Source organism: Apium graveolens, chromosome 5, assembly GCF_009905375.1.
Source record: "Apium graveolens cultivar Ventura chromosome 5, ASM990537v1, whole genome shotgun sequence".
NCBI lineage: Eukaryota > Viridiplantae > Streptophyta > Magnoliopsida > Apiales > Apiaceae > Apium > Apium graveolens.
In genome coordinates this window covers 62858710-62869216 of record NC_133651.1, presented here as the reverse complement: position 1 = coordinate 62869216, position 10507 = coordinate 62858710, and the positions used below count along the sequence as shown (strand labels likewise).

Here is a 10507-nt window from a genome sequence, read left to right as displayed (position 1 = left end):
TTAGCGATTTTTTCATCAGGACTGATTTTCTGGTCATCCTGGATATTATTTCTCGTGTACTTATTTATATCCTGCTCATCCTTGATGTGGGGATATAGTTCTGGATGACTGAACTGCAATTGTTCTAGTGGTATCAAACTCCTCATCAACTTTTGTTGATTCTTCAATTTCAATCTAGTGTGGTGCATGTGCTTAGTTAGAGAACTATTAACTCCGCTTTTCTCCTTTTCCTTATCTTTTTTCTTCAAAGCTTTTTTTTTCTCTTTCTTTAGTTCTCCTCCTTTAAAAGGGGGAAACATAGTAAGGAATATTTTTAGAAATTATTTATGTCAAAGGAACAATAAGTATGAAGATAAAATAGATCCTCATATAAGACAAGGAATGCATACATGTCTGGACGTGGTTATTAATGATTTTTTAGGACAAGTTATTGGTTCTTATTGGGTCTTTCTCTCAAGCTACTCATTAATTGATTGTGTTTAAGAAAATTTTGATTTAAAAAAAGGAATATTAAGTCTAACAACCAAGTTTTACGGTATGGATCTACGATTTCTTTAAGGATCATGTGTATAAGCGAACAAATCATAATTATATTTTCTTACTGCATAAATTAAATAAATCTTTTAGCATGGAATAATTTTTTCCATAAATATTACATGTGTAAACACATGCCACCGAACGTGACACGTGATTTCCAATCCTATTCTTGGAGCATTTTCTTCATTGTTTACTTACTTAATCTGCAATAATATTTTTTGTTTATATTAGTTAACACGGAAAAAATATGACATATAACGTTTGATGGGAAGATTTGATATTTTCCACACTAGAGGTATGAGTTGATCTTTTCCTATATATTTTTGTTGATGTAAACCTTAATTAAAATTAAGAATATAGAATTAATCATAAATTGTGGTTATGTTCGATTTGAGGTGTGAAAAGAATATCGAAAAAATCAATTAATTGAAATCTCAACTTGGTCAAATTCAAGTGATATGAATATTATCCCAAATCAATGAACCAATAAAAAATCAGGATTTAGACATGATCCAGGCTATTAACTTCAATTTACCAAGAATAAGATTAAATTAATACACTTTAAGTAAAAAAATTGTACTAGAAAATTTGGTTTTTCTTAATATCCAATTGGATCATATTGAAACTAGTATATATCGGTTAAGATGAAAAGGTCAACACTATATGTTTCTATATCTTTGGATTTGTCATTTGCAAATACTTACCTATCAAGCTTCACAAATATCGCGGTGCTAAAAAAATTGTAGGCATAACTGAAAAATACAACAAAAAATTATTAGTAAAATAAACAAATAAGATGAATAAGGCAAAACAAGATTCTTAAAAATGACTAGATTCAAAAATTCAAACAACACGACACTGAGGTTTTACTCTTTTTTCGGTGGTGTAGTTATGAACGTTGCTGCTGAGAGAATTACAGATGTAGGTGAATGTAATATTTCAAGATACATACTAATCTTTATTTTGGTTTATATAGAGAAGGTTTGGGAGTAGAGAATATAAAATGAAGTACTCGAATGATCCAGAACATACAAGTATGAGGTGTATAAATATGAAGTTTCGAAGGATCCAGAACATACTAGTATATGATGGACAGGGCTGGGCTAGGGTTGGCTTCAGGCCAGGTCAATTTTTATCAATCAATTTATTAGTAAAGAAACAACTTAATCCAGCCCAGTGGAAAACAAAACATAACTCTGTAAAACTACAGTCAACCCAGCCCAACTAAAAAACATATGCTTTGAGTATAATCTCTAACTATATATTAAAAGGGGATTATGGGAAAATTGAGCCAATAAAATGGGTATGAAGTTATGATTTTACCCTTATAAAATGAAAATTTACAAAAACGACACTCTAATATGATTTGTGCTAAAATAAGCAAAATATTTTTGTACACAAAAAATCAAACCCCTAACATACTGTTAGGAAGTTGATGTCATAACCAATATGCTACAAAAATATTTGGGTTTATCTTAAAATTCTTATTAGATAAAGCATATTTTTTTTTCTATACTATTTTCTTACATTATTTTAAATTTGAGCAAATAAAATGTTGTTTATATATTTATGTAATTCTAGTTTTTCAATTTTCATAGGTTTAAATATAATTATAAATGCAATCATCTTTTATAAATTTTTATTAACCTTAATTTTTTTGTAAAGGCTGGGATTTTCGCGATGTAATTATATGAAGTATAGTTTTATGATCTATTTATGGATTATGTGGATTTATGAGTATAAATATAAAGTCATATAATTTTGTGACTTATGTGTAATTTCTATAAAATAGTAAAAGAGAGCGTTAAATGCGTCGTTCCAGATTGATGAGTCAGTAAGAAGCATAAGCTAAGTTTTTGTCGGGCGTCAGGTAGAAAATGAAAAAGGATTAAGAATAAGAAAATTAGTGGATTATGTTAATATATCAAAGATATCGATTCCTTTGTGTGTTTATGTTGTATGGATTCGTAATTATGATAGTGATATTGTTATTTGAATTATCGGGTAATTGTTATACGCGTAATCAGTAATTAAAAGGGAAATTATATGGTAAGGTGTATAAATATGAAATATGGTTGATGTTATTATGTGAATATATGTTATTTGAAAGTTATAAGTGTGAATCTGTGATTCAAGAGTTTTTAAATATTTCCAGAAGGATTTATTTGGTAAAAATAAGGATTATTTGATCCTTATATATATTTATAAAATTATTAAAGTATGATCAAAATGTGAAATTTATTTTATCCTCTGTGGAATAGTCCTAGAGACTTTCTAAAAATGATAGTTGGATTTATTTTGATGTTTTGATATTTTAAAATGATTTTCCAGAGTTTATTTTTATTATCTGTGATTTATTTGTAAAATTTATAGAAATTAATACATTTACTCAAAAATTATTTTAAAAATATGAGGAGAGAGCTAATTTTATATTCTTTATTTTAAAAATGTAATTTGTGGCATTTTCAGATTTTACAGAATTATTTTTATATTGTGTTTATAACTTTTTGTGTAAAAGAATAGTAAAAAGGGAAAAAGGAAATCAGAAATTGATTTGCCAATTACCAAAATACCCCTTCCACACAACCACCTTATAACTCTCTCTTGTTCTCTCTCAGATCTCACTTGTTTCCTGATCCGAGACCATGGCCGAGTCTCTTTTCACCTCTAGTTTCTTGATATGAGCATGTTGGTTTCGTCTGATTAATTTCGAAAACCCGAAAACACTCTTCGAGTTTAACTTCAAATTTGAAGGTTTTGGTTTTGATATTTATGAGAATGAAGTATGTTAGTGTTGTTTCTTGAAAAATCGATGGTTTTTTGGTAGGAAACCCTCGATTCGAGGGCACCACCGAGAATCGCCGCCACCAACGATAAACTACGGTGAGTCGATGGTGAGCTGTGATGCCATTACTGAGCTTTAGAGATTTAAACCGGTTTATTCGAATGATTGCATGTTGGTTTAAAGGAAATTTTGATTTTTTTATGTATTTTCGAATCTTTGTTTTTGTTCGAATTATGTATTAAATTCGGTTTTTGGTTTGAGATGATGCATGTTCATTTTAAGGTTGATGAAATTGTTATGTGAATAAGCGTCTAGTTATGATCAAATTATGGTATTTTAAATTTGGGTTTGATCTGTTTTTCTTTAAATATCTCGGTTCGAATAATGTAACTTTTGGGTTATATATGGGGTGAATTATATGCTAACTTAGATTCGCATATATATGTGGTTTTGATTGTGTAGTCGATTAATAAGGCTTATATTCGGTTTTAAGAAAATAAAAAACGAACCCTTGAATTCGAGTCCTGTGGTATAGTTGTGATTTGATATGTTAAGTCATTAGTTGGTAATCGTATAAAGTGAGTTGCATGTTTTGTTTTATAAGTATAAGTGAATGAATGATTGATCAATTGGTAGTGATATAAATATAAGTGATTAAGGGACTATATAATAAGAATTGATTGGATCGATTGATTTTTGTGATTGTTGCTGATTGTTTTGAGTAAAGGGATAGCGTATTTACGAATACGTCATGCCCGATTTTTGAGAGGAGTGATAGATATGTATAAGGAGTACAAACGATAAGTTTTAATGAGACTTAGGTATAAGTCAGTCATGTTTGATTATGTGATTCCGTGATTACCTGTTATGTGTTATGTGTGATATAAGTATAATAGAATAAGAGGATAATACGATTGAGGTAGAAAGTTAGATATTCAGAGAAGCGTCAGGATTTGATGAGGTTCTAACTAAGGTTTATTTTGTGATTGTAGATTCGGAAAGTGAAAGCATTCATTCTAGGAAAAACAAAGATGCTCTAGGTGGCAGTAGCTCAGTTTCAGTGAAATCAAGTAACTCTGATTTCTTTCTAGTTGTGATTCGATCACAGAGAATTGATATGACATACATTGATAGAATAGATGATCTTATTGATACGATTGATGAATTTGAATTGATAAACCTTCTTGTTGACCTATTTTATTTCATACACCTTGCCCTACTTTTATTATACCATGTATTCCACAAAGACCCTTGATCTTTAATATTTTGTTAAGCTTTTTTGTAATACCTTGTTTACCTAGATCTTTATAACAGTAAACCTGACGCTTATCTACATATTATTTCTTGAGAACCATCTTGTTAATGACTTTGATAATACCCATGTTTAGTGATTGCTCATTTCTTCAACTTACGTTTCCTTGTTTCAATTTCTTATTTTGCCCTTGAATCATTGAATTGAACCTAAGAATGATTTTCGACTGGAAAGAGTCCAAATGATTTCCATTACTGGTAATGTTAAAAATAATTTAGTTAACACTTCTGTGTTTTCTAATATAAAGGTTTTCCTAATAAATTCCTAAAGATTGGATAAAGACGTAAGAGGCTAGTGGGACTAGTCCAGTCACTTAGGAGGTTAGCGGGGCTAGTCCAGTATATATGCTGAAATAATGTCATAGGTAACTTAATGACTAGATGGAGGTTAGTACGGGCCGATCACCCGTATTATAATTAAAATATGGATAAGTCCAATCAAAAAGGGTTCTACGTTGTTTAAAATGATGAAAACGTTTTTTATTGTGTAATAAGCACTATCTCTTGAATTGTAATTTGAATTTGACTTATAATGCATTGAAACTGTTGTTTATTGATTAAAACATCTTGGAATTGTTGAAATCTATTGAGAACCCTATTATATGATCCTGAAACTGAATAATCATCACTTGAACCTCAAATCCCTTGAATCCTTATCCTGAGATCCTTTTTTAGATATATTATAATACTGCCACCTAGTTTATTGAGATTGCGAATGTCATTATTATTTTGATATTAGAACTATATAATAGTTACTTGTTGAGCCATTTAGCTCATTTACTTGTGTCGATCTAACCTTGACAATTAGGAAATGCGATGGCTAGACTTAGGCGCACCGCTCGTAAGAGTGTTCCTGGCGGTCCCTATCGTATCGTCGGATTTTAGGTGCCAGAACAGGTAGATGCTGTGTAAGGAAGCGTCGTTAGTTGGTGGAAATTAAAATAGCTAGATCAGATACTTTTGGGTTATCTGTCGATTCCAAGTCGGAATCGAATAATTTGGATTTATTTATAATATGGGTTGTAATTATAATATTCTGGTTGGTAGATGTAATCTTGTCTCATATTTTATCCTGTTTAGATCCTAGTAGTTCTCGGGGTTTATTATATTTCTGATGCAATATTAAATTAGTTTATTAGTGTTCTGGGTCCTCATTCCTAATCCCGAGTTTGAGGGCGTCACATTTTTAATTAAATAAATGCTAAATATATTTTAATTTTCAAATTTATTTTATGAACTTTATTTGAATTAGTCAATTACTGATAGAGGTGTAAAGTGGGGTGGAACTAAATAACTTCAAACTAAATTTTAAAATCACTTTTAATTTGTAGTGTCTATATTTGAATATAATATAATTTTATTCAAATTTAATATAGTTTCGAGTATTACAAATCAGATTTAAACCGTATTCGAGCAAGTATTATATATTTTCTTCTCCTAACCGAATAGTCTATGATGCCTAAGATACTTGGAAAATATTATCTAATAACATAAAGTGCGATTTTAATTTAAGCTACGTTGATAACTTTTAGCCTGAAAATTTTGAATTTTTACCGTCTAGCATTAACATCATAAATCTCTATAAAAATTTAACAAAAAGATATTAAAAAATGCAAATTACATCACGTATAATAGATGACCACTGAATAAATATATTAAATTATATGACAAAAAAGCTATAGCCCGATTACGTCATTATAGTATCCCCTAATTTTTAGAATAATATTAGTAAAAAAATAATAGAAAAAAGATTAAAATTTGATTAAGATTAGGATTAAAAAATTGAATCAGACTAATGGGCCTAAAATTTGGATCAGAATTTAATATGAATAACTTGTAGGTTTTGAAACATCTCACATCGATAAGTATAAGAGTATTTGGGGTCTTTATAGATACAAGTCAACAACTAATGTGTATCAAATTGCTAGCCTTTTCGGACTAGCATGTTGCGGGTTGTTAGGTCCAATACGCATTCAATTATGAGCTTGAATGTTATAAATGGTATAAGAGCTCTACCCGACTGGAAATGCAGTGTCACTTCCCGGGTTGTGTTTGTGAGCTCTACAAGGACATCGAGTCTATAAGAGGGGGTGTTTGTAACATCCCACATCAATAAGGATAAGAGTATTTGGGGCCTTTATAGATACAAGTCAACAACTAATATGTACCAAATAACTAGCTTTTTCGGACTAGCCTGTGGTGGGTTGTTAGGTTCGACACGCATTTTGTTGTATGCTTGGATGTTATAGTTACGTTTGTCATATCTATTTCTTATTAATTTTTATCTTAATGTACATTAAGATAAAATGACATGTCATTCTTTGTTAATTTTGGCATTTCTTTCACTTTCATTAATTCAACTAATTTTTTTAACAAAAAAATCACACTTCTCTACTTTCTAACTCTTCATATTCATCCTGGATGTTAATAACCGAGTTACGATTTTGAAACATAAGATATCGCAAAGACAAGAGTTATTTTCATCGATTAAAAATTATGCACTCTTTTTGTAAATTTAAAATAGGAAAAAAATGTTGAATTAGAATGAATAAAATGTGTGTTTTTTATAACATGGTTTTTATAAGATATATTAAACCGAAACATAAATTTAAATTAATCAATTTGCTAAATGAAATCCGAACTACGTGGACAATCAGTGGACATTTTTTTTAATTATATTACATATACATTATTTTCAATGATTTTTTAGTATTGAAAGTTGTGTGTGTATTACACTTAATTAAAAGATTTTTATTTTCGTTTATAAAATTTTTAATTACATAATTAAACAAAATATACTAATTTAAAAAAAACAAAGAATATAGTAAATTTGAGTTAAAATGAGTTACATATTTAGATCTTTAACAATGTATAAAATTTCTCTTAAAGCAATGTACGATAAACTCAATATATATAAGCATGTAATTGAGTTCATCCTGGCCCAATGTTACAGTCAGATGGTATGACATACAAGCGAGGGTCAAGTCGTAAATTTAGAAAAAGTATAATAATATTTATCAAACGATCATTATAAATGTATATAAATATTATCTCAGGGGAACTAACAGATGTTTTATATATAGTTAAATAAAGTGAGACAACTCCAAGAATGACTATTAGAGGTGCCTAGGGGTGCCCGCGAGTCAGGTTGGGTTAATTAAATGCGAAACCCTAACTCAACCCATTTCATTCAGTTTAAATATTTTTTAACCCAACTAAAGTTCAGGTTAAATTTTATCAGGTTGGGTCGGTTAGAATTTGAGTTTGTTGGGTCGGTTTGAATATAAAAATTTATTACGTCTCCGTACAACAATGTTAAGATAAAAGAAAGCAGCCTTGGTGAAATTTCTTAAGTATAAGTTTTTACTATGATACCTATTATGTTCACCGAGAGTAATTTTGATCAAGTCCCAAAATAAATACTATAGAGGTTTATATATAATTAGTTAAAGTAAGTTCGTATGTCAACTTAACCAAATAAAAGTTTGGCCATTGATAAGTGGATTTTATATCTACTTGGAATGCTTCATTACGGGCATACGTTGGTGTTTTGGACTCAATTTGTTGGTATTTTTGATGTGTTTTTGCGTTATTGCATTGCATGCACTAGTTAAATGAAGAAAGAAGTTTTTTAAAAAAATATGCTAAAAAGAGATCAGAATTAGAAGCCTAGGCTATTCTCAAGTTGTATAGAATCTCGTTAGCTTCGCGTGGGCAGTTGAATCGCCTAATCCTAACAAGCAGAACTCAAGATATGACCAAAAGAAGAATTGTCAGAATTTTTCCAGAATGTCAGCGCGGCCGCGCCAGAACCAGCACGCCCGCGCCGCTGAAAACACTATTCCAGCGCGGCCGCGCCTGAAAACAGCGCACCCGCGTCTCCGGTTTCTGCACCAGAATCCTAATTTTAGTCGAAATTGAAGATTTTGAGAGTCCTGGTCATCCTGGAGCATATATATACCAATAAAAAGATGTTTTTAACAACAAGGAGACCTGGGAGATCAATAAGAAGACCTACAGAGCACGAGAAGGCTACGTAGAAGAAGACTTTTATTTTCTTTAATATAGTTGATACTTGAATGCTCGTTTTCGATTTGTCTTTGAAACCTAGTACTCTTATATTGTTTATTATCATGCTTTCATTGGAACCCATGGTGATGATGAGTTCGATTATGAACTAATCATTATCGTGGGGTTCTAGCGAATTTATTTATGGATTTCTTTAGTTAAATTGTTTCGATACCTCAGTGTGTAGTGATTGATTGATGTCCTAGTATTGGTTGTGCTTGTTCGTTTTATGTGTGTTGCTAACATATAAGATAACGTGTTAATCTCTATTGAAGCGAAAGTGAATATAGAGATTTAGAACTTTCCATGCTAGCATAGGTTAATATATTTGTTATGCATGATTCGTAGGTAATTTTAATCATCTTACTTACCCTATATAATCACGATAGATAACTTGCGCATTAAACCGTTATGTTTTCAATTCTTATAGACATATAAGGACTAAGCATAATTGGTGTATATTCAAGTTCTATCTCTTTTGTGGATGCTTGGTAGTAGGGTATTCGTACAACGAAAGTTGGAATTTACTTCGTGTTATCTGATTAGTGTCATCACCATTACATGCTAAGGTTAAGAACAAAAAGGCTATTGAATAAAGTATTTAATGAAGTTAAGACCCCATATTTGTCATATATATTAATTCAACCATTCTTGTTCTCTTAGTTATAATTGTTAGTTTAATTTTTAGTTATAAACAATCTCAACTTATTATTTGTCTTAACACTGGATAATAACCATATCATTGTTGCATAGGTGCATATTCTTAAATTAACCAAAGAGTCTCTGTGGGAACGAATTTGATCTAAATCGTATACTACTTGTGAACGCGTATACTTGCGTGAATTTTAGCGCGTGTTAACATCCTAACAAGTGTTTGGCATCGCTGCCTGGGACTCGATGTTAATTTTTATTTTATGTGCTTGTCATTAGTGGTCATTAAAGTTCACTGACTCAGACTCTTTTACTTTCAAGGTTTACTTGATGTGTTTCAGGTACTCATTACAATGGGAGATCCAGCAGCACGAACGAAAGCCTTGATGGATTTTTCTCAACCCAAGATCAATGACATTCAATCTAGCATTGTCAGGCCAGCTATCACAGCTAATACCTTTGAGATCAAGCCTAGCAGAATTCAGATGGTACATAATTCAGTCCAGTTTGGAGGGTCTCCAACCAAAGATCCCAATATGCACATTAGGGATTTCATTGAGATCTATGACACCTTCAAGTTCAACGGTGTTTCTGAAGATGCTGTGAAGCTGAGACTATTCCCATTCTCTCTGAGGGACAAGGCTAAGAGTTGGTTACACTCTCTACCAGCTAGTTTGATTACTACTTGGGAAGATCTTGCTCAAAAGTTTCTCACTAAATTCTTCCCTATGGAAAAGACAGCTGCAATCAGGAATGCTCTTACTCAATTTACGCAGCAATTAAGAGAATCTTTATATGAAACTTGGGAGCGCTACAAGGAGATGCTTAGGAAGTGTCTACATCATGGAATGCCTAATTAGATGATCATCAATTGCTTCTATAATGGTTTGGGAGCATAGTCCAGACCCATACTCGATGTAGCATCAGGTGGAGCCTTATGGGCTAAGAGCTACGATGAAGCTTGTGATCTAATTAAACTGATGGTTGCTAATGAATATCAGTATCCAACTCAGAGATTGCTACAGGGCAAGGTAGCAGAAGTTCTTCAAGTGGATACAACTATGGCTATTATTGCTCAACTAAAGGAGTTGTCTATGAAGATTGATTCTTTGGCTAACTATGGTGTTAATCAGATAGCCAGTATTTGTGAGCTAT

General features: G+C 31.2%; 1 non-coding gene across 1 annotated transcript; it reads right to left on the bottom strand.

Moving 5' to 3' along the window:
* Positions 1 to 10095: 10095 nt before the first annotated feature.
* On the bottom strand, positions 10096 to 10202 carry LOC141662318 (small nucleolar RNA R71). The gene has a single exon (XR_012550439.1). It is a non-coding gene; the product is annotated as a small nucleolar RNA R71 (small nucleolar RNA).
* Between the last annotated feature and the right edge of the window lie 305 nt (positions 10203 to 10507).